Source organism: Metopolophium dirhodum, chromosome 5, assembly GCF_019925205.1.
Source record: "Metopolophium dirhodum isolate CAU chromosome 5, ASM1992520v1, whole genome shotgun sequence".
Taxonomy (NCBI): Eukaryota; Metazoa; Arthropoda; class Insecta; order Hemiptera; family Aphididae; genus Metopolophium; species Metopolophium dirhodum.
In genome coordinates, this window is record NC_083564.1 from 31,550,994 (window position 1) to 31,578,012 (window position 27,019).

The 27,019-nt window shown below is 30.4% G+C and overlaps 1 protein-coding gene across 1 annotated transcript in view; it reads left to right on the top strand.

Annotated features, from left to right (window-relative positions):
- The window catches only part of LOC132944873 (tachykinins-like), a 54,577-nt gene that overhangs the window by 12,190 nt on the left and 15,368 nt on the right, over positions 1–27,019 (top strand). The window lies entirely within an intron of this gene.

The following is a 27,019-nucleotide window of genomic DNA, read 5'->3' on the forward strand; positions in this document are numbered from 1 at the left end:
CGCGTATAACGACTGCGGAGCTGCAATAAATCCGTAGCGATGATTTAAAACGCAAACGGTCAAACGCGAATACGTCTGCGGACTTATACGATGGTATAATAATGATACGGAGGCGAAGTTCGTCATTAATGCGATCACTTAACGCGCGTGTCTGAGACTGTGTTGCAATCATTGCAAGTCTGCAGCAGTCGTCGGCGGCGGTGTCGTTAAAATAAATTCCCGCGATCAGTGGAGCAATTTGGGCGCGGGGACGAGGCATCCGATTGCGATCGTTCAATATTAACGATCCGACTTGAGATCCGCCCGACTAGCTTTTCATCGGAAGTCCGTGGACTAATCTCCAATGAATTTTTTGTCTAAATTTAAATCTTTTTTTTTTTGATATATAGACATATTTTTTAGTCCACCATTGCGTTATTGCACGATTACATCAGTGTCTTCAAGGAAGGGAGGTTGAAGGGGACAGCAAGATTTTTTTAAGATTTTCTTAGATTTTAAATTTTTTATAGTTAATTTTCTCGTCATTGAACTCTTTTTGATTACGTTAATTTTGATAGGTACATTTATTTTATAATTTTATATTATATTTTAATGTCTATACATCATAATATTCTGTTTAAAATTGTATATCCGTAATCTTTTTAGTTGATTCGATCCCGACCGTTTTTAAGGAGTTCAATATAGGCAATCATCAATGTGTGTGCATCATGCACATGCACATGGTCTTGTAAATGTGTACTACGTAGTAAGTGATTATTAATTCGAGTGACTATAAAATAAATAACGGAATGCACCCGCACGTGCACGAATACATGTCAATAACACATTGCACAAATATTAATTTTTTTTGTCAAAAGTATTAATTTTTTACCACTCATATCAACTAACCTATTTAACCGGTAAAATTTCTGAAAACATAATTGAATTTGTCATCGAATTTAAAACAATTTCCTTACATTTTTTTAATTAATTTTTTAACTTCAATATTATTAAAATTTAAAAATATAATTTCGTAGAGATATGAGTCCATTTTCAAAATAGTGGCAGTCATTTTCAAGAAAACATTGTCGAATTAAAATATGTTTTCATAACTATCCGGTGGCTATGATAGACGGTACAGTTGGCATAAGATAGGTCTATTTTGGTAGAAAACAGAGACGCGATCGAATCCCCTTAAAACTTAAAAGGACTTAAGGACGCTATATCCGAATGTGTTGTCTCCGTCTTACTAACGCATAACAAATGTACATTTTACGTTCAGGATAATCCATTTTACTCTGATGTTTTTAATTTTAGAGGAACTTAACATCTTATTAAATTTAAAGGTATAAGAATAATATTATTTAAGGACCAACGGAGGATGTTTGATAATTTAATTTAAAAACAAGTTATGATAATTATTTTAAAGTTTTAAAATACTGTCAAAAATAATAATATTCTTACATTATATCTTCAAATTGTATAATAAGTAAATTTAATATAATATACTAAAAACAACTGAGTAAAATTTGTTATGTGATGTGTGTTAGTAAGACTTGTACGTGGTTAGGACATAGGTACTCTTAAAACATATTTTATTATATAATCAATTTAAAACTATAATATTTAAATATTATTTTTAGTATTTGCCCCCCCCCCTCCACTCCATCTACAAATGGGCCTAGGGACGCCTTTGCATCGGTGTGTAATATAAACTGAAAAATCGTGTTTAAATATTATACAGTATAATGTATATAGGTACAATAGTGTTTAACAATATCAAAACCTATGTATTAATATGTAATAATGTACTTACATTATTTTTAAGAGAGAGAGAAGTTGTGGCTTAAATCGGATGCAACCAAAAAAATCATGGTTAGGTATAAGACGAATGTCTTATTTATTGGGCTGGTCTGAAATAACGCCACTGCTTGTTATAATAGGATCTATCGCGCCACAGTTAGGTATCGTTTTCGCGACCGAGTTGGTTATCAAAGTCATCCCGGTATATACCTCAACGTCGTGCGTGGGCTGTTTTAATGTTTAATCCAACAGTTGAACCTACAGCTATATAACACGCGTACATCCACGTGCGGGTCGTTCTACTCCGGTAATCATCATCACCCACGGGAATGACGATCCACCAAGTGCTGCAGCACTTGTTGATCGGTTTTTCAAATTGACGAGTGATTCGTCAGGGGCCAGCTCACGGACTTTAATTACTTAGAGTACTTGCCTACATATGCGTTAATTGTACGTATAAATATATTATATTCGTGAAATGGAGAATTCACACCAGTGGAGTGTCTAAAATATTATATGTGCATAAAGGGTAATGCTCGCCCCCATTTTTCCCCCATTAATAATGAATATTTTATAGAAAGTACATTTTTGGAATTTTCCAGTACCTATGCTTATTACGTTCATATTTTTAACCACTTGCATTGGTCGATTCAAATTATAGTTTCTGAGTTATTAAGATATAAGTATACTAAGGATTTACAATTTTTTCATATAAAATGTTAATAGATTCATATTAATTATGTACATACTATCATTTTCAAATAATCATTGTTCCCAAAATTACCAGTCCTATTATATTTTGTACTTAGGCACATAGAAATAATTAAAAAAAACTCGTGTGAATTTTGATTTAAATTAATTTAGATACAACAAAATTTTTATAAAATTATGTCATTATATAACTAACAATTTACATGGAAATAAAGTGATTACCATTTGAAACAAAGAAGTTGTCCTCGTCACAACTCACTCTCACAGGACACTTTTTAAATGGTATAGAAAAATCATATTTTTTGAAAATATGGTGCTTAATAAATAATATTTAAATATGGGCAATTAAATATTTTTAAAATAAATTCATTATGAAACGTACAAATTGGAGTAAACAGCATGCTTATGATTATACATATTTCCCTGTACATCGGAGTGATCGACGAGGGCTCTATGTAGGGAAAGTACCTCGCCGCAATTACTCAGTTATTTAATGTTTTTCAAAATATATTATAACATGCGTTTAACAAACAATTTTTTTACGTGTACAATCTCTAACAGCTGACTCCTAAAATTATTTAAAGTTTAAAAAAGCTCAATGTGTTGTATATTATTCTATGTTTGAGACTGATCTTTTGAATATAAAAAAGTTTGTTTAGTGTAAAAGTGTAACAAGGTATAAGACGTCCTTAATTATTAGTCAATACCGAAATAATTGCGTAATCACACGCGAGTCGCGCGCAAAATATAGTGAAAAGAAAAAATTGTCCACTCCTATTCGGTTAAGCCTGTCGTTAAACACGAGACAGCTGATATAATTATAATACGTGGCTAAAATTTGGGCACGTATATCGATGCGAGTTCAAAAAATGTATCAAACTGCGTTAGCCGAACCAAATTCCGCGCCCTCGCAGCGCATAATAATATATTATGGCGTACGAAATAATCGATTTAGGTCGGAACGCGTTGCTTATATTATTACGCCTATAACCCTCCTAAACCCCCTCCCCAATATCGTCGACTTTGAAACATATTTTATCACATTCGGCGTTACGCATTCATAATTCGTCGGAGAAGTGTAGTTGTAAGTGTAGGACGAGAAGGAGATGAAGTCTTTTGTGCCCGTGTTTTCGATGCGTGTTTCAAATGTTTCGATATTAAACCGCAGATCGTTGTCGATTTGCGCGTGTTCGACTGATTCCCAACGTATTTTATGTAAAACGCTATACAGGTCCACCCGTGTCGTAGTGTCATAAGTTGAGTTGTCGCTTAATATTTTAGTATATTTCAATTTCTAAAATTCGTTTTTGTAGTTTTTTTTTTTTATTATCAGCTATCGGTCTCATCTTTACCGCCGAAATATTATGATTTCAGCAACGTGTTTTTATACAGGGGGATTTATCGATAATACTCGCCCTCATTTTTTTATTTAAGAATATATTCAATTTCTGGTTTTTGTTATTTTTAATAATACTCAAGGACCATATTTTGAAAATCTTGAAATTTTTTACACCATTTGATTTGGGCCCTGCTAACATATCGGTGTCAAATGTGCGTGTTCGACTGATTTCCTTATACACGCTAAACATACGGTCTACCCGTATCAGCGTGTCATGAGTCGTCGCGTAATATATTTTTATCATAATATTTCAATTTCAAAAATTAATTTTTTTTGTACACAAGCGAAATCGTTCTAAAATTATGACGTGCATAGTTAGCCATATTAAGCGTAATACGCAGTTCTATTCAATTTACAAATTGTATGGTTCTTTTTATTTTCGATGTTGGTATTTTTGAAAAAACTTCTTACAACCTACCCTTATTCTCGGGAACGTATTTTATTTTCACATAACGCATTTCAAGTCAATTTATGAAAACATTTATATTTAGTGATTATAGTAACGGGTTCTTACAAGTTATAGTAATTTTATTTCAGATGCGTCTTGCCCAACGATTCAGGCCAATTCGCAAGTATTAAAATATGATTTTCGAGCAATTTATGACAAATATAATATGTATATCAATAAACCTATAAATACGATGGGTAAAACATAAGTTGAATGGCAAAATATAAACTCTTTGCAAAAACATAGAATAAATCATTTAAAGAATGTTTTTGTGTCCGTATACTATGTCACAGTGTCACACTCGCATCCACATATAGTGTAATCGAATTTTTCATTTCTAAAATTGATATCCATTTCAAGGACTTTGATCATAACGTGTAAGATGTTTTTATTTTCATGTAATGGACACAAATAATTCCACTCGTTTATTGAAATTAAAGTGATTATTTTACACTTATTAGTGTGTTATTTTATTTAAATTAATACCGGCCGTATATGGGTAACATTTTCGTTAAATGGTCATCGAGAAATAGCATTGTATGTAGGTATCTTAAATATAACTTTTTTTAAAACTTATTTGTTATGAATTATGATAAAAACGTTCGATATTCAAACGAATGGGATTTAATTGTGCATGATGTGAGCTTTGAACAATTTTCCAACGGCCACTTCACGACAAATTAATCATACTATAGTATGTAAATTTAAAAAAAATTACGCCAATCATAAAATAATAGCTTTATTTTGACGAAATGCATAAAATGTGTGTCCGTTACATGAACCTAAAAACCACTAAAACACGTTAGGGTGGAAATTATCGAAATTGATATCCATGCCGTGAAAAGTTCAGCTACACTATGCGGATATGATATATACATAGAAATATATAACTGTATAGTCGTATAGGTAAACAAATACATATTTTGACAATTCAAATAAACTATTGGAAAATCTTGGTCTTATAAAACACAAAACCTACTGTTCATAATAGTTAGGTAGTTGAAGAAATTTTTAAAATGAATTGAATCGTATTCGTGCTTTTTGGCCAAAAATGAATTGAATATATTTCAGCATTAATTATTAATCTGGTAACCCTTAGTTTGATTTTTAGAAGAGAACGTAGTTGCATTTTAAAATTATTACCTGAGCGTAGACATTTCTGGTTTCTGAATATAATATTATGATCGTTACTCAATTATTTACGATGTATTTTCAAAATTCAAATGACCGGACGACTGTTGACCCTTTCACAGAAACGTTAATAATAATAAATTGTACTCTCAAATGAATCTGATATGATTTAATTAATAATTTAATGTCAAAAAGAGTTTATTTTAAACTCCGCTTATTTTACATATTTTGAGTCCACATAATAATGTTTTGTTATACTGTTTTGTGTACATTTATAATAACATTTGTTCAAATAAAAATAAAAAACATTACTGCATAACTAACATTTTATTTTTATTAAATACAATATGCGTATGTGTTTGTATTTTTAACATATAGGTATGCTTGTTATGGTTTGAAATGTGCTATCTTCAAACATAAAATTGTTACAATTTCATTATATTAATTGAAATTTGTTAGTCGTTTGAATATAAAAAAGAGACCATTATGTACGTATATATTATATTATGATATTGACGCATACGTTTCAATGTTTAAATGTTTAATACTTTATCTCATTATTAGGTATACAAAATATTTAACAACTACTTTGATTATTTTATAATATTACTTTATACTGGATGGTGTTCACTATAATACTATATTATGCAAGAGCACCCCTAATTTTTCATATAATATGCAATATTTATTTTATTTGTATTTTTGAGTACTTATATATTATTATTATCATATTATATTATATATTTATTTATATTATTACTTTTATTCAAAGAACCGGTATTTTAAAATTGGTAAAATTGTCAAAGAGTAATAATTACTAAACTAAAAATTACATATATTTTATATTTTATTCGAAACCACTATAAAGCATTTACCTATACACGAATCTAGGAAAAAAATCCCCAAAGTTATACCTAACCGTAGCTGTTGGGTACAGCTGTAAAAAATAATAATTAATAATAATAAAAATATATAAAGTTTGAATGATAATTATTATACTATTATTATATTAATAAATAGGTACATAATATTATATTATATATGATATTTCTATCTATATAAATATTTATTTATTTATTTATTTATTTATAAACGGATAGGTATGCTCTTTGGTAATAAAAATTTAAAGTACAGTAAATTGAATCTCAGTTTGACAACATATTATACTGAAATTAAATAATATCATATTATAAATGAGTTAATATTTTTAAAATCGTATTCCTGTTTATTAATCCCAACATCTTAACTGATTTTTTAACTAAAGTATTTTTATTTTATGATTAAAAGTAATAAATAGTGACATTATCCAGACGAAAAAAAGTAATAACCCCGCAATTATTTATATTTAGTGGGAGGTAATTTTTAAAAGTCGAAAAGACGAATATATATGTAACAAATTTGTTTAGATTTTACTGTAAAATTAAAGTATTATTTAATAGTCAATCATATTAAATAGCCCACCCCAAAAATTATTTCTATATACGCCACTGGAGTGAATTGACTTTTTATAAAATTTAAAGTTAAGATTATTATCTTGACAATATCATATAGGCTTTGTCCCTTTGTATTATATTTAAATTTTAAAGCGAGTTATGAGTATTTTATGATGTACATTGTACAATTATATATAAGTATTTGCTTTGGGGATTTTGAATTTTATTTCCGATTACCCTATACATAACGTTAAATAATTAAAAAATGACAAAAACTACTCGTAAATATCACGTGCGTAAAAACAAGAATTTGTAGAATAAATGAAGATGGTTCTCATTTTAAAATAGATGTTCGTATCACCGTAGGTACCTAAAATGTTATAAAATCTAAGCATTTGAGTAAAAATGTCTAAAATCAGGACTTAAATAAAAGTATTATTTAAGGACAGGGGTGAACACTGAGCACGCTCGGTGAATCTCCTTGTATACACCTGTACGATTTACATTTTTCACGGTACATCTGTTCTGTAATTTTACCGAAGTAGTACCAAAACGGAGTTCGATAATGATTTAAATATTATTTCGTATACACTTTGAAGTGAAATTACATTTTTTCCGAAACTCAGCGATACGACCACGAGAGTAAAGTCATATTATGACTAAATATCTATAAAGAATATTTTATAATAATATTGTACATATCGGATAAAGACAAGCGCGGTCAAAAAAAAAAAACAGTTAAAAAACATTAAAAAACAACTTGCATATACCTTTATATTAAACTATATAGTATAGTATAATACTAATACATAATGGCGGACCCTTTGGCCTTTATGCTATATCTTATTATCTTACACGTAATGTATATATACATATATTATAGCTATATATATTATACATATTATATATATATCAGTAGTATATGTACATAAAACTGTATTTATTGTGTGCTTATACGCAGGAACCCATGTCGGGTACCCGGTCTTTTGTGTTTTGAAATTATTCACGATTGGCCAACAAAAACTGACCACGGTCCGTTATTTATTTTCGCCGCCGCCAAAAGGTATATTATGAATAAAAAAAAAAAAACCGTAAAACACACCAAAATAATAATATACGTGGGTGCCAATCACTTTCCGATTTCCGTCGTGTAGTCTTTAAAATATTATATTTTCCAGTCAGTTATTTTTGAAAATCTGCAGCATTGAGTATAGGTATAATTTATATTATTATACAATAATATACATTAATAAATCCACTCGGTGGTCCTTTTGTCTGACGCGCGGTGTGCGTCTCGCCGCCCCGACGCCGATAAGTATATAGGCGATTTTCTCCAGGGAAATCATTTTCGTTTGTACGTCTATATATGGTCACGGCAAGATTAATAGCCGCTTATCGACTATCTCGATATAGGTACGCGTGTGTACAAGAAATAATTTCCGGAGCACGGGACGACCACCTGTCCTTTGCCATTTGCGTCGACGTTTTGTCGCCGACGTATTGGAATGACGTAGGTATAAGACCGTCGGAAAAACAATATAATAATATAATATACTACACTCGGATGTAAGATATTTTTTTCGTCCCAGACATACGATAAGGTCTCTGGACTACATGGCAATCAACATGCGTATAACAATTTAATGAAATATAAAATATCTCAAACCTATAGAAAAATCTAAAAGTACATTTTTTTCTAAAACTGCTGGTTATATTGTTAAAATTGTCTAATAATATCACTGTAATTTAGTATTTAAATATTTGCTTGATGTCGTTGTTGCTCAAGATGTTCATAATATCACGAAACCCTTACCAATTAACACTTGTAGATTTTTTATTTTATTTTCAATTTCAGTCATTATTATCATTTGCGACTTTTTTACCGCGTTACCCGAAAACACAAGTGCCGTAGAAAAGCGTTTGTTTCCATTCCCACATTGTAATGGGAATATTGTTATATTATAGTATTTGCGCTCTTGTAAAATCATGTTTACATCTAAACATCTAAAGCTTATTGTTTTTAAAATATAATAATATAATAAAAATATATATAAAATATTATAATATATATTGCTGACATTTAAAAATAATAATAAGACAACGATATGTATATTCACTTTTATTTCTAAACTACTTATTTACGTCGTATAATAACGTCATTTTAATACTAAGTCAAATCAATAAAAACTATTAATTCTATGAAATGAGCGGAGTAGCGGACCTGCAGTCGTGCAATTCGAACATTTTGATTTGGAGATTTATATAAAGATCGAAATCCGTGGTGTTCGATTGTCGCTCGGATCGTTGTAGGTAACTATATTATACCCTATTTGGTTTATAGGTATCACATAGGGTTTTCGGATATCCTGCCCAAATCCGGAATTATAATTTGTTATACCATTGATATTTGCGCATCTAAAATAATAAAAGTTCTTTCCCATACCCTAAATAGTAGAACTGTTTTCCGCGGCACTCAAGTCGTATGTAATGAACGAAAACCGATAAAGTAGTCTACTGATAATTTTTTTTTTAATCGGTTATTATGGATTGGTAAATTTTCAGGATTTAAAAGTTATACGAGTCGTTTATCCCGAAAAATTGTGTGATTATCATAACCGCAAGTGCGTTGTAATATTATCATCGTCTATAATTATTCTATAATGCTATAAGTGCCTATCTAATATTTATCGTTGGCAGCGACGTTGCAGATTGTTGATGTGTTTATTTCATCACGTTTTCCGTTGGTTTCCCGGTTTATAATATTCTTTGCAAAACTGAATGAATTATTGAATCAACCCAATACTCGGCTGCGTCAGAAAAAATAACGTCTGATAAAAAAAAAATATTTTCCATAAACATAGATTACTACAATATGTCTCGTTAATTACTAATAATTATTCAACTGCATTACCTGGGTGTTTTTCTATTTATTTCATACCTGTTGCACAAAATAAGAATACAAATGAAAATAATGCAAAACACAAATTTATTTATTACATTGTAAAGTATTATGATAATATGCATTATACATTTAACTCGATTCTCGAAGGCTAAGATCGCTAAGATTACGCGTAATACATTTTATACTGTTTGTTGTTAATCATTGAATTTACGATGAAATGGATTTCGAAACGCATGCTAGATCAAACGAAAATGTTCGTATTAAATCGTTTACCAAACTACCAGCATAGTACATTATAATATGTTTATTTTCATATCGATAAGAATAATTTTATTAATGGAGTAACTTCTTGCTACCTACTGGGATTTAAAGTTAACTTGGAAGTTTTATTTTGAAATATTTGAAATTCAAATGCAGAAATTGTATAGAAAATAGTTTCATTCAAAAAATGTTATCGCGTGTTAGTTTAATTTCCACACGCATGGATAGTTTAAAATAAATGGCATCTGATGTAGGTACATTTATAATACGATCAGTGAAGTGCATTAAACTCTGATGTAATTTTAACAGTTATCGTGACGTGTTTAGTAAGTTATCCGTTGAAAGAATGTAGACATTTAACTAACGTATTTATTGAGCACCACAAGATTTATAAAGTAAGTTGTGTTGTGTAAATAATTACAAAGCCACGTGCGTAATATTATTCTTAATACCAGCTATGAGCGCAAATCGAATATGATGACGCCAATATTATTATATCATATTATCAGACAACACGTGGAATATAATAAAACGTAAAGTAAGACACGACAGTGAAATTAAATTATAGGTAACACGAGCAGTACAAAATAACATAGATGAGAATTAACTAGTTACAAAATTAGAGCCAAGTAAAAAAGTTGGTTAATTTTCTAATCAACTTAACTATAAGTTATGGAATCCATTGTACCGTCTAATATTTAGATCACTGCTACGTCACAACATAGTTCAAGTTAAGTAAAATTCTATACGGTCTGTTTTTTTAAAAAGGCTAGGGAGTGCGGTTAGTGTGCGAGTGTGTAACTAAAATATTTATACTTCTTGAAAAAAAAAGGCTTCACAGAGATGATGTGATCCGTCATTCGCCGTTTGTTGTTAAATTGATTTTTAAGTCAATAAACTGTGTCAGTTGACAACCACTTTATGAAACCTACCTGCTAATTCATTGGCATAAAACTGTTCGGAAAAAAACGAAAACATCATAATATTTGCGCTTACACGAAAATCCTTTCACTGTTTTTCAGTTCGGTCCACTGCTATTGAAATTATATTTATTTCAAAATTCGATAGTTGGCTGAAATATCTTACTTACTTATTATGAAGGTTCAATTTCGAAAAATAACCAATAGGTATAATATTGTAATTTGTACCTAATACCAAATTATGTATGGTGCACAGGCATTGCGTTGAGGTGAATATTTAAAAAAAAAATTATGGGATTTATATATTATTATAATGTGTCCACCCATTAAAATTCGTACGTTTTTCGACACTTAAAATCTTTCTTAATTTGTTTTTTGAGCAGCTCAAAAGGACTGTTAATGACTAAATTATTGTCGTTGTGACCGCGTCGTATAATACAATATTAACTCTCTGTCACCTTTTAATTTTTACGTGATTTATTTTGTAAGTGTACGATAATGATACCCCTGAATTTATATTTTATATTCGTGTTCATATAATAATAATAATAATAATGATATAATGACGTGTCGCTCGCGTTTACTCATAATTTATTACATAATATTTAAGTCAGCACACGATATGTGAACAGTGAAAAAAAAAATAATTAAACAGTAGCAATAATAGTAATTAATTGCGTTTATGTGTCGTAAACGCATTGTGCGTGTCACCGATTCGAATCACCACCCGCGAAAACGATTTATTATTGGAACTATATTGTATGATATCAGCTATCGGTTTTCCGCTGAAATATTATGATTTCAGCTACAGGGTGATTCATCGAGAATGCCCGCCCTCATCTTTAAATTTAATAATGTATTCATGTTCTGATGTTTTGCACCATTTAAGTAGGGCTCTGCGTGGTGATACATAATTATTTCGCTTAAACGAAAACCAACCTTTTTTACAGTAAAATATTTAGTGAATAATTTTTCTGAGTAGTTTTTTAGTTATTTTACTTTGTGTACCTACTAAGGATAATAGGTAAAATGATAATGGGTTTGAAAGATTAATCACAGCTAGGACATTCCTTAATTACTAACTTACAAAGAATCTCAAAATATGGCCAAATACATATATTAAAAATTCCAAAAATCAGAAATCGAACGAATTCTGTAATAAATGAAAAAACGAGGACATTAATCGCACTATATTACAATATGGACGGTGCCCGTAAAACGCTGCAGATTTTGATTGGCACCCGGTCGCACGTATATCATAATAATATTACACACAATATAACCACGTGTGTGCGCGAAACACATAAATCATTGACTGCGGTGGCCTTTATTCTTTTATTGCATCACACGATTTTTGTACAATAATATATTATACGTACGAATATTACGATCGGTACACGATCGCCCGCAAACGTTTTGGCATCTACGCGCGCAATGATTGATGTGGACGGAGCTGCTCGCCAACTGTATATAATAATATTATGTTGTGTATTTATATACGGCCGATATGTCGTTGGATTTGCCGCGGACGATTTGCGGGATGCTTAAAAACCACACACGCATAAATCAACTCGGACACCCCCTCCCGCCGGTGGCGGATTTCGGGTTTAACTGCTTTTTAGTGTAGTGCTAGAATTATTATTATATTGTTACACCGAGCCACACTGCAAATGGGGTCCGTTTCTCACGCTTTCAATTAGTGTATTATATTATATACCTACGCGTGGTCTGACGGGCCAGGGGGGGAGAGGATAATGTAATGTATCACATCATATCATTATTATTATTATTATTATTATTGTTGTTATGTGTGCGCGACGATATGTGCCGCAGCGGGTACATCAATGTCAGTCGTGCCCTAAAATTGCATACACGAGACGCCGCGTTACTCATCATAATAATTATTTCGCTTGTATAATATTCTAATATTAATATATCGAAATAATATGTTATTATAATACGATTAAAGTACGCGGATTAATTATGGTAATGCGTCATCGAGTAGCGGCGTACAGTCGCCATAATTCGTCACCCTATCGTCGATGGTAATGGGGTGGTCAAATGATTTTGCCACGATAGATGTTGTCGATATTTATTTTTACTATTTGATAATTAAAAATATAATTTATCGTTATATGATCATAAATATTGAAAAACAAAGGTCATGAGATCTATCCAGTAGTATATGATTATGAAGACTGTCCTGTGTTGAAAAATTATTCACACAAAATTGTTTTAAACTCTCATACATAGCATACCTATACGGCAATACTATAGTATGACACAAAACTCTGTTTAACATAATATTAATGATCGAACCGTCACCCAAAGGTCGTAGGGTATGCCACTTTTGCTAAAAAAAAATACAAAATACTAATTCTACGGACAGCTTTGCCTTTGCGTATTCTGTATCATAGGGTATTATTTTTAAGTATTTCGCAATAATAATATAAGTATTATGATTTATGATACAATATTTATTGATTTTCTCATTAGATAATACATTTTCAGACAAAACGCCCAATCACGGACAAAATAAAGTTTTTTAATTAACCGTAGTAAGATGCTAATAAAATATAATATGAATGGAACCCATATAAAATAAAACAGTAATAATAAAAAACAGTTTGTTTAAAAGGAGATAAATGATTCTCATTGGCTAGTCTCACGATGAATGGATAATGAGAGAATTAGACACATATAGTTATAGGTGGATAAAGGAATACGAAAGGAGTTGTGTTTCTGGTAAAGTGTTCAGATAACAAATAAGAGACAATTTGCTGTACAACCCAGTTAACTATTATAATAAGATAATCTAACGGATTTAATTTATTCATTGATACAATTGTATCGGTGTATTGTATAACACGTTATTTCAGTGCACTTCATACAAAAATTTAAAGAACATTAATTTAGCAGTTTACCAAGTTCATTGATTTTCTAGGTCTGAAGTGGTCGTGACGGTATACGTATGACGTTTCGCGGTAATCATGGTGACAGTCTACGGTGCAGGGTGGTTTTATTTTCTATTCTGTGTCTCTGTAGTAGAGAATTGCTGTGGTCATGATTTGGTAAGGGATTCTTTTGAATTTTCCCTCGATCCAATCAGCCGAATGGTATTCCGGTAACAGGAAAATAATTTATTTCTGAGTTGTCCGTACTGCGGGGCAAGCGTAATAAGTCAGAATTGGTCTGATTATTACGTTGGCGTATGGTTGTGTTTAAACAACGCAGTGAATATTTGCATATATATAAAGTTTGGATCTGTGGTTATAGTGGTTTACCAACTATGGTCGAGGAGAGTTTTTTTTATTTTAATATACATAAAATCCTACTGGTAAAATATTTTTATCTTCATAGTATATTATATTTTCGTGGTTAGTTTTTTATCTAAAAAAAAATATATTTATAGGTACCTCTAACCACAAAATATTATTAAATTAACACGCTCGCGTGTGTTTTTTATTTGTCCTGGAAAAAGTGTTAAGTCTAAATGTTTTTTTTTTCTTCTCGTTTATTTTAAGCTTCAGTGACATCCGACCCGTTCCGCTATTCCAAGAATATATCCACAGGGAATTCGGCGCCTTCAAGCAGTATACCATTTACTTTTTGTGCCTTTTATGTGAGAACCGAAGAAGTTTACCTTGAAAAGCAATTGTTCACTTTCTAGAACCTATATTAAAATTTAATATATATAAAAGGAAGCTGGTCGTTTCAATGAACTCGCTAGTTTTATATTTTATATTTTGAGTGGAGCGATGATAGACGAATTTACAATGATGTGTGTATTTTTTGTTTTTCCGACGTTACCTTCAGGAGCAGTATGAATGATTCAATATTCAATTTTGAGGGTGTTTTCTGGTAGAAAATTGGATTTAATTGGTTCTTCAAAATTAAAGGATTCATATTTCTCAGTAATTAGGGAAAAAGTGGGAGACTAAATAGATTTTGTTTTATTAGTTAGGTATTACAGCTTAAAAATTACAATTAAATACTTTATATATATTTATTTTTTAAAAAATTGGAGGGACTTGAAGCTCCTTACCGCTACGCATAATATTTTATTTTACTATATAGCGGAGTGACTTTTCCGGTTTTCATATATTCGATTCCAGTTCAGAATTTACCATGGCGTGTTTTTCTAGACAAGCATTTTAACGTGTACGTCAATTTACAACAACAAAAGTGTGGAAAACAATACAAATAATATACACGACATGTTTAATATTATTGTGTACTGTACAGTTTACATAGGACATATATAGCTATGTTTTTAAATCACTATGTGTAACAATAATAATTATTTTTATGTTCACTCGCAGGTGGATATAATATATTTTTATTATATATTTTTCCGTATAAATAATACTATATTATATAAGAGGGGTTGAGCAATAATAATAACAATTGTACAAGAATATAATTAATTAATTTTCTATTTATATTAAAATATTTTATGGTATCATATTATTATTATACTCTTTTGTTGCTTATATTTTATTATTTCCTGCGTATATTATAACCATTAATTTAAAAATAATTTCAATTAAACTATTTTAAAATATAATATATTTGAAATAGATTTTCAAACAACTAAAGTAAACATATTTTGACGAATAAAAAAAGAATCTTAATTTAAAACGTAAATTATTGTGAAAATAATTTTATATACGCGTTTTCTTCGATTGTTATAAAAATAAATTTATCATGAACCGTTTAAAATTATTTTATTGTATTCTTTAATAGGTAAGTGCCTATTATTTATTTTTATTTTGTTTTTCAATTTTCTCTCGAGTAAAATATTTGTTGAACGTAATAATTGTATTTAATAAATCAAAATCATTTGTTTTATTCTCTTTTTAAAGATATAAGTTGTTATTGGAAAAATATTAAAGTCATTATTTTTTAGTCACAATCAGTATAAATAATTTACATGAGCCCACGATTTTATTTATTATTTGTCAATATAATATTAGCTACTAAATCAAGTTGAAAGTATAGTATTCTAATTTGTTCCACATTCGAAATTATATACTTATCAATAGAATAAATTACCAAAAATGCCTTCATAGGCTTTAATTTTGAGGGGTTTTTTTTCTAAATTATACCTCATAAAAAATAAATAATAATAATAAAACAACATTTGTGTTTTTATTATTTATTAATTTTGAATTTTGGCTATAGGATTCAATACTTCACAATAATAAATTATTACTTTTAAAATACATTTTATGGATTAAAAATGTTTAATTAAAACGTCGTATATAAGAAAATAGCAGTAATAATATAAATATTAAATACATTATACTAAATACGATTATATAATAAAATGTTTAAAATAATTAAATTATCGTGTTGGTAAAAACTCCTTAAAAGTAGTTTACGCGTTATTAATTCTTAAAAAAAAAATCATAGGTAGTATCCTACAAAACGTTATTCAAGTGTAAAACATTAAAAATGAAACTTAATGTGTTAATATTTTAATTATAATATACACTGTAGGTAGTGCCTTTTAATACATATGTTTATAACATTAGAACAAACAAAATATAATAAACTCTTAAAAATCATCTAGTTTTTATGAAATCATTTTCGAATATATACCTAAAACTCTCGTCCGACAATTCTACGGCATTTTAATGGGAGGACGGGATATAATATAATATTATTCTCAATCCTACTGAAAACCACGTGTAAAATCTTAAAAACCGACAGACGGCCAAATCGTATTACTCTTGGTAATAGGTATAATATCATGTTGTTTAAAATTAATTACACTTTGATGGACTTTCTCGTTAATCTTAGGTAATGATTACGCGTGGGAGTCGAGAAACGGAGCAAACGCGAGTGAGCGAGTGAGTTACAGGCTGGGGGAGAAAAAGAGAGAAAGAGAGAAAGAGAGAGATAGAGAGAGAGAAAATGCGTGAGAATGAAACAGCGACAGTGCTCAAGTTTGAACGCGTGGAAGGTGAGGGGAGGGTTGGGGAAAGAAAGTCGTCGATGGATCGTTTAAAATTGTGTCAGCGGTGCATATTATATATTATAGTCGTGCCGCGTAGTTCCAAGACGTGATATAGTGACAAATTATTTCAAACTATTCCGAAAGTGAGTGTTTCGTATCGAGCCCAGCGCGGACGGGTGGGTGGAAAAAGCGACGATTATCACACTGTTACGATTTTATTGCTATACGCCAATGTGTGTGTGTATATATGTATACGAATTAGCCGGATTGTAATCCGCTCGGAGTCGGTCACTGCGGACACCGGTCGGAGCTATTCACCGGACGATTGTTTATATAATACAGAAAAGTTTTCGGCAACAATTCGATTTGGCCGGATCATGCGCGAGTGTGTTTCAATACACGCGAAATCGGGGATTAATAGGGGCCAGCGAGTTTGATGACGAGTAGATCCGATGACGGAGCACTCTTGAAAACTATTCCATGGAGCTGTGTCGTAACGATATGGCGCGCGTGTGGGTGTGTGCGGGTAGAAAACAGTCGTAGAAGTTTCTTTTTAATCAAATCCTGTACGCGGGACATGTCGACGGGGGGGTTGGCTATAAGAGTCGAAAACGTGAAAATAAAAAGAACTATAATCGAGAGCTGCCTGCGTGCGTGTACAATAATAATAAACCACGAGTCTTCTAGCGAGAGGCGCGAAAAAAGCCTGCCGGCGAATATTTTAACGGACCGGAATCGAGTCATTCATGCGAGTGTTCGCCGCCATGTTTACTTTAAACTTAAACGAACGGCCGCGAGAAAATATCTCACGTTTTATTCACTCCGTTTTCACGTCCGACGTTTCTGTATATTAGTCGTGTTTTATCGAAAATATCAGTTTTTAAATTTTATGCTCGGAATTCCGGCCGAACAACATTAGTTCAAAAATGCATCGGAATGCATTTAGAACGGTGATATTATCCGTCTTGTTGTATCTAAAGACATCATAAATACGATATTACCAATAAATCGCAATCACGATTTATATTATGATGTCGATAATGTCATTATTTTGGTCACCATAATAGTGCCGACAGTGCCGTTAAGTATGACGTCACTGATGTACCGGTAACACAGTAAACACGAACATTTTGTCAGTATTATATTAGTATTTTGTATCCTAAAATAATTGTTGTCTTTTATTTACATATCATACAAATGTGAATATATAAATCAAAACTAATTCAAACAAAAAGCCACAAGTGGTAGCAAAGAGATTTAAAATATCTTCACAGTCTAGGTACATAATAAAACTAAGAATATATAAATACAAAAATTTTGACTTGGTCTTTCTTGGATTAGTTGACTCAATAATATAATAATTGAAGTTTATGCATGGGAATTTTTTTATTTTGGTTAAAGTTTACACAATAATTAAATATTGTATTCGGGTGATGTACGAGTAGATTTGTTGTACAACTTAAACAAGCAATATACTGACTATGCTTTCCTGTTAAAAGTTATGTTATATTTTAAGGCACTGGTGACAAAAATAATAATTATTGTATCATTATATGTATATGTATTATGTATATACCAAATAAACTATTAATATTGCCAACAAATTGCATATTTGGATATATACTAATAAATTAACAACGAATGTAATTTTAAATATTATATTCTGGATTCTCAGCGGAGCGATCGTATTGGTTTACAATGATTTGTGTCTTTAATTTTAATTTTTGAAATAATGTGCTGTGTTAGTCGCAAAAGTTTGAAATAAAACCATTTTTTATAAAAATGAAATACAGAGATATATTTTTATTTGTTTGAAAACATTACTCATCTCGTCGTCCCATCATAAATCGTATAGTATTAATTTAGAACGAATTCTTTACTAAAATGTGAAATTATAAAGAATATTGTCAATATTAATACAATATGATATACCTATAGATAACACGACGTGATATTTTACTGCATACGATCCGTCTATATACTTAATTTTGTAAGATTGAGGATATTGCGAGAAGCACGATTGCCTGAAATTAAATCCAATGGAAATTATCCGTTGTATGCCGTCAAGTTTCTCGAAGTTATTTCTATCAATGGTACAATCACTGTTAGAAAATGACAAATTCTAAGTTGTTGCGCACATTCTTCTTCCATTCTTTGTGTACGAACTATACACAAGAAAAACTTTTTTTTATGTTAAAAATATTTTCTCATCACGGTTGTTATATTAGCAATTTTAAAAACATAAACATACTTGTTTTGAAAGTTGTAGGTAAAAAGCGCGCTGTGATATAATACATTATTATAAACGTAATTTTTTTTTTTGTATTTAGCTGATGGAATTTCGTTGAATTACTATGCATGTGATGTAACTACAGTACTACACTGACAAACTGGCCAACTACTATCTGATAATTTAATTTTATTTAATTTTAAGTAATATTGTTTATTCATTTTTTTTATACATGTTTATCGAGTAACTGCACGTTAATGCCCATTAGCGCGTTATAAAATCATTAAATATAGCGTAAATACTACAAAAAGCAAAATTATTTTAATTCAAAATCGGAATAGGTAGAATTAAAAAAAAAAATAAATATATTTTATGTCCATAAGTTTTATTGATTCTGAAAAAAAATATTCCATTAGTAATATAACAGAGCCCATTTTAATGATACGATATAGGTATTTCATTGACGAACATTTTTAATCTAAAAAAACGCGTGTGTGGAACATTACAGACTCGGTTGTTTTTAGGGTAACCGGCAAACCATAATAATATTTCTTTGGCAATTTTCACATCTCATCTATACGTCCTCCACACATGTATCATAACTATTTACGTACTTTCATTCAGTTTTCTATAACCACCCATTTCCGCTTCTGTTCCACCTACACGCGCGTAAAGTCTTTAATTATTCGCTTTATTTATAGATATATACTCTTCGGGAACCGTTACCGCTCCATCTGCACATTTCACCGTGAATATGTAATTATATATTTAATATTTTAAACGTCCGATTCGTTTATTTAAAGGTTGGTTTTGATTTTTACCTACATAATAGACCTCGGTATACAATATTATATATACCTAGAATACGCTTTACTCATTAATAACTCTAATAATGTTCTCGCGGGACTCGAATCCGACCCGACTCGTATAATAACTGAAGTCATAATAATATATACACCATGTATTTTTTGTTTTAAGTAGAACAAAATGTACGGAGGAAATGATATTTTTTCGTCTCTCGGACGACGGATCGTTAAAAACGATGTTTATTGCGTACTTGTAAAAATTTTAAAGTGTTCATGTAAACGGACATTGCGAACACCATTTCCGGGTTAAATAAATAAGAAAAACACCAATTACGCCGACATTATAAAACCATTAAGAAGCGATCACCGTTGTAATATTCCGTACATAATATTAAAATAAAACCGTTAAATAAAAAAAATTGTTCGTGGTATATATTTTTTTGTTGAATATATATTTCCGCAATAGTATAATGATAATAACGCGTTATGTATTTCGAGTTGAATCACTATCCGAAAACTAACTCGGCAAAAACACGCCAAAGCCGTCCGAGTATTGTGCGTTGTGGGTTTAAATCCTTTCCGTTTTCCGTGCACAAAATTGATAAAATTTAACAGATAGACTAATAAATTATAGATATAGGTACAATATTGAAATCGACTACGCACCTCGTCGAACTCGCTGTAATGTCGTCACTCCAGTTGTAAATATCTTATCGACATCGTTTTGATCGATGTCGGACACGGTCCCATCTTATATACGGTTGTTATTTCTAGGAAAAGTTGACGGATAAGGTCCAATGTCCATAGTATATCGTTTTAAACGATTTACATAGTCATTTTGTAGAGATACCTTCGTAGTATATTATATACCATACGATATTCGATTATTTCAAAACCCATTGTCTTGCGGTTGTGTATTATTATTTTGTATATTTCGAGAACGGTCATAGCCTGCAGGGGTGGTTTTAGGGTATGCGTGGGGTGGCTCTGGAGCGGAATATACCGAGAATCCACCAATAAATAAACAGGACAATATATTTTTTTTATTATTAAATACTTAACATTTTATATTTTGAATTGTCTACTTATTTAATAATGGATTATAAAAAAATCGAATCGGGTAATTATTAATATATCTTACAGACTTTTGATATTTTAAGTTGAGATTGCCTAATCAATATCGTGACTTAAATTAATCATAATGTTCAGTAATGATTCAAATTGAATGCCTAAAAATGTTCTTGAATTTATTTTCACAGTGAACAGCACAAAAAAAAACCTTTATTATCTAGATTCTAAGACACAAAAATACCCATTATTGTTTAAAATTTAATTTAAAATAGAAGAAACAAAATTCCATATAAATTTAAATTAAATACATTTGTCTGTATTTACCGTTGATTAATAAACTTGGGGGGGGGGCAATGTTTGGGACCCCCTCCCCTAAATCTAGCCCAGGTCACAGCTAAACTTATTTGCTGACCTGTAACAGTAACCGTCGGACTGTGTCTTAGAAATCAAGTACCTATACATAATAATATATTATTTTATCATGTACATCGGCGTGGACAACACGACTGCTCTGCTGCAGTTGTATCCATCACTTAACATTCGACTTTCAAACACTTTTTAATCGAAACTTTTTATTTAAAAGAATATCACCGCGTTAATTGTTTTCACTCTCAAACCCACTCGCAACATAGTAAATTATCGTTCAGCAGTACCAAGTAACCAACCTTGTGTTGTTAGCTCTAATATTATTGTGGGTTGGTATATTATCAAAATTAAAGTTTTTAACATTATATATATGTTCTTAATTAAGATTTTTAACGATATTTAAATTGTAATTTTAATGCAAGGCTACGAGTATGTAAATAATGTTACAATTTAAGAATATACATACTCAAATCTCTTTTTAAAAGTGAGATATCGTAAAAATCCAAAACAGATGATATTCTTTATTAAAGTTTGATAATAGGCCAATTCACCTTAAGAGGCTTGTACTAAAGCTGACAACACGAGGTTGGTTCTTCTGGACCCAAATTTGCTATATTGCACGTAGGTCAGAGATAGAATACAAATAATTTGCCGACATTTTCTTTAAATTTTATAAAGTCAAAGAGTAGAATGAAAAAATAATACTCCTTGCACTTCTTAAAAGTCTGTACATATATTGTATATAATTTAAACATCTTTTATCGCTTCGCCGAGGGGAAAACACGCGCACTGCAATTATTATTTTAAAATGTACAGAACACTCGTCAATAGAATAATACAAAACTGCGAGTAGCGTGTGCATTGAATACTAATCGACAATATAATTACCTACTGAAGGTAAATAAGGTACTCAAACACTGTTCGTACATATTTTGAATAGTTAAAATGATTTTAAAAATCCGTAACGGAAAAGTTCTGTGGTCGGTAGCGGAATTGTATTTAACACGACATTAAAATAATAATAATATTGTTAGATTTGGTCTTCCGACTGTGTAAAGACAGTGAAGATTAAAACATCAATATATAGGTCGACACGTCACGTAATCACGTCACGTTAAGCATATTATACGTAATGTCAGAGCACGTAAACAAAATATTTAAACGCTTTTTTAAGGTAAACCGCAAACAGAGTTATAAAGATTAATGTTAATCTTCTCTGAATGTTCAAACATGCATTTATTGTATTCTTACTGTGTATGCGCCTATTTCAATTGTTTGTATTATACACACAGTTTTGCATAGGATACAAACGCATTATAGCCCTACTAAATTTAAATAAAAATTGTCGTTCAAGTTTAAGACTATCAGACACGGTGTTCTTGACCATAACTGCAGTTCAATTTTTGCCAGAGCCTTCGAAAAACATCAAAGCTTATCGAATAGATTTTTATTTTATCGGACGAAAAAAAAATATTTTAACATATTATATTTTGCTTTTGATTAAAACAATATAAATGCAGTCATACGTTATATTATAAGAGCCTCACGTTTTTCATAGTTTCGTACCCGTACCACCCATAACGAATTTCGTACCGCACACAATGTGGTGTGATACACACAAAAATATGCTCTGGTAAGGATTTATACAGAGTGATTCACCAAGCATGCTACTCCCAGTTTTTCAACATCAAATAATTCTGATTATTGGAATCTTTAAATAATATTTATACTATTAAAGATCGTATTTTCAAATTCTTGAGATTTTTTGTACAACTTAAAGAGTATTCTGTGTAGATACAAACTTCTGTTTTTCAAATAACAACCCCCCCCCCCCCTTTTCCACGGTAAATTATTTACCAAATTTTGACGTATAAAAATCAAAATTCAACGAGGTATTAGGTACTTGATAATGAGTTTGGAAGATGTGGAGGGGGGGGGCTATGGTAATTAGGGTCTAATGAATAATAGATATAACAGTATATCTATATGTAAAACCATTTTTAAGGACATTATTATATCCTTAATATAAACATTTTCAAAAAAATATCTACCAAAAAAATTACAGTAAGAAATTCGGATTCTCATTCAAAAAACGGAAGTTAAAATCGTCACAGGACACTCCTTAAGTAGTACAAAAACTCAAAAATTTGAAAATATGGTCTTTAACTAAATTTTTAAATTTCAGAAATCAGAATATGAATAAATAAATTATTAAATTAAAAAATGGGGGTTAGCATGCTCGGTGAGTCACCCTTGTTACCAGTTGTTAATAGATGTCCCACTCAATCAATTAAGACATATATTTTTGGATACTTAAAATGTTGTCTTTTTTTTTTTTTAATTGAAACTTTTATAATTATCCTCTGAAAGCTATATATTTTACATTACGAAACGTTTAGAAACTCTCGATACCAGTCACGACTTGTTGTCTTCGTATAGTAAATATAAACGATACGACTATGAGGCGGTGGGGAAATTATATTTAATCACTTTATCGAGCATTTTATGGTGAAATATCGGGAAAAACTTTTCACATAATATATTAAAAACTCGATTTAATGTATTAAAGTACTAAAATAACATTACGAGAGCTTTCAATGCAACGACTGACAGACGTGTCCACGTTGGAAATTCGAATTTTCTATAGTATAGGTACCAACTATATGTATTATGCTAAGAGCCAACATATTTCTTAAGTGTCTTTTATAGTTTGTTAACGAATAGTTTTATTTGAAAAAGTACTTTGGTAATAACAGCTTTAGACCCCACCGAATGGTGTGACGAACGAATTGGTTATTGACAATGATATTATTTATTTTTTATATCTTAGTAGGTATATTATTGATAGTTGTAGGCGTGTAGCTATGCAAGTGGCAACCAATTCTGAAGGGGTTATCATATTATATTTTTTAAATTAGGAGAACGCTGGTTGAAAAGTGCCTACCAATATATAATATTATAATGACGAATTTGGTATTTTAAAATTTTGGCTTATTGATTTGAACAATATTACTCAAAAATTAAATAATATTTATTGTAAAATTATTTCGAAATTAATCATCAATTCGTATTATTTAGTCTATTTTAAAATGTATGTCGTATAAAATTGTAAGACTGCGTCCTGTGATTTTGATTTTGAAAACAACCAAACTAAAAAAGGATAGAGTATGCTTAGTTTAAAATAATTTTATTTTTTTATTTCAACCGACTTATTTTTACTATATGTATACACTAAGTTTCTATTTACTCCGATGTAGGTACTGTTATTATAATGCGCTTTAGATCAGAGTCTCTTATATTGACTATATTAGATTTTAACAGTTTTGTTTAAAAATGTATGGTAAGTACTTTGATATTGAGAATTTTGACCTAATTTCGAACTGTATTATTTATTTCTAGTCTTATGTTCACTATTCACATAATATAATAATCAAAATATATGTTTACAATACACGGGTCTTTTATAGCTCCTTCTGTGACTTTCGATATACACCAATATAGACACTATACGACCGACCATAGCTGAATATTATCGCACAATATTACCAACGGGCCATATAATTCCGCACAAATAATATTTCATATGTTTATGTTCTAATCAAATTCTACATAAAGACATTAACCATATAACAATAAATTGAGGTAGAAGCAACATTTTTTTAATAACGATTCTTTTATAGATCATAAAATCACCAAAGTATCCTTAGTTGTAGCCTTATAAGAGGCCTATACATAATACTGACCCTTCCTAAAAATCCTCACCGTGGACCAAAATAAAGTGGTGACATGACAATATTTAATTTAAAGTTTTTTTTCATTTTTTCTCTCTTGTTTTTAGATTTAATCCAAAATCGAGTATCACTGATGCGAGTGATGGGTATAACGTTTTGCTCGTTCAACCCCAATTTTATTCTCCTCTCATCAGATATGATTATTATTTATTAGTTATTATAAACACTATAATGTGTAAAATTATGTGTAGTTTGTATTTGTATAATATATGCCTACCCTTATAACAATTTAAAAAATATATATATACATAGGTACTTTAATATTACTCGTAAACTCATATACAATAAAGATATTGTTGATATAATAGTACTACAACTTGGGTTTATACAAGATAAGGGCATTATCCACCAAATTATTAACTGTAAAAAAAATAGTTATTCATGAGGACAATTGTAATAGTGTAGATTATAAGTAGCTTAACATCTGTATAATACTAGTGAATACCGTAAAATTGTCTTGCGTGTGACAGAGACATGTTCGAATGTCGATTTGGTATAGGTACCAAAACTGTCGATATTTCAGAGCCAAAAAAACCCTGGACACTTTTGACAACGTTTAATAAATTCGAATATTGTGGTTTGACATGTTCCACACACACACACAAAATAATAATAATAACGAGAAAACAGTTTAAGAAATAGTAGTTGTACCTTCGATATCTGTAAAATGTAAACGTGAACGGAAACCTTTGAATATAATTCGTGAGGAATTATCGAGCATCGATCACTCTCGCGGATGTGTTCATCAAATATTAGTGCGTTCTTGGCAAATGCATATGTGTACGTGACCTCCCGACTTTTCCGATACATCTAACTGGAATCTAATCTTGTTGGACGACGAAGAAAAATTCGTTCACATTTCCGAAGTGTATGGACTTAAATTAAGTACTGCGACGTATTCAAAGACCATTTGTTCAACTTAACTGTATTGTTAGATCTATGTTTGAAAATATCAACTATAGTTTTTATAAAACCATAAAATCTGCAGTTCTTATATATTCGTATAAATGTTTTGAGAATTGTGAGAGTTTTGACAACTATAAAAAGACATGTTACGTAAATTGCAAAGATTTGAAAATAAAAAAATGGTTACCATATTGTTTTTTGATTTTCCATATTATTATATGACAATAGCCGTCCGATTGTGTTTCCGACGATTTATTAGGTTATATGGTCGTTAGAGTATGAGGTTAGGTTAAAATACCGAGAATAGTGGTACATTGCTTTCAAATCAAGTGCCAAAAGATTATTTTATATGCGCACCTGCCAAATAGATAGAAAAATCATCTGACTGAAATAAAAAATAAAAACTAAATTACTTACTATAACTGATAACCATGACACAAAAGTCATAAATTAATTTAAATCATTTATTGATGTGACGACTTAAGTAAAAATGTAAAATATTTATATTTCTCGCAGTAAAAATGCATCTATAATAATATGTATTTACGCACGCAAATAATTTATTAAAATATCGAAACAACAGTCGAACAAATTTCGAATCTATGTAATTACCATTTCGTCTTTAGGCAGGCAGTGTTCAAAATCACCGTAAATGAAAAAAAAATAACAGCAAGCAATAGCCGGGAAATCCCGGTTCGTATATAATATGTACCTAAATCGCGGCTCTTATTCTTGACGGGCGGATTACTTCAGCAAATTGCGTTGGGTAAAATTAAACGGTTTTAAAAACATGATTTATACACGCAAAAATGAAATGTTTTGTTTCGTTTTTCATAACGATCGAAATTGTGCAGATTTATAATTTCAAATCTATTATTTAGAATTCAGAGCGTTTCTTAA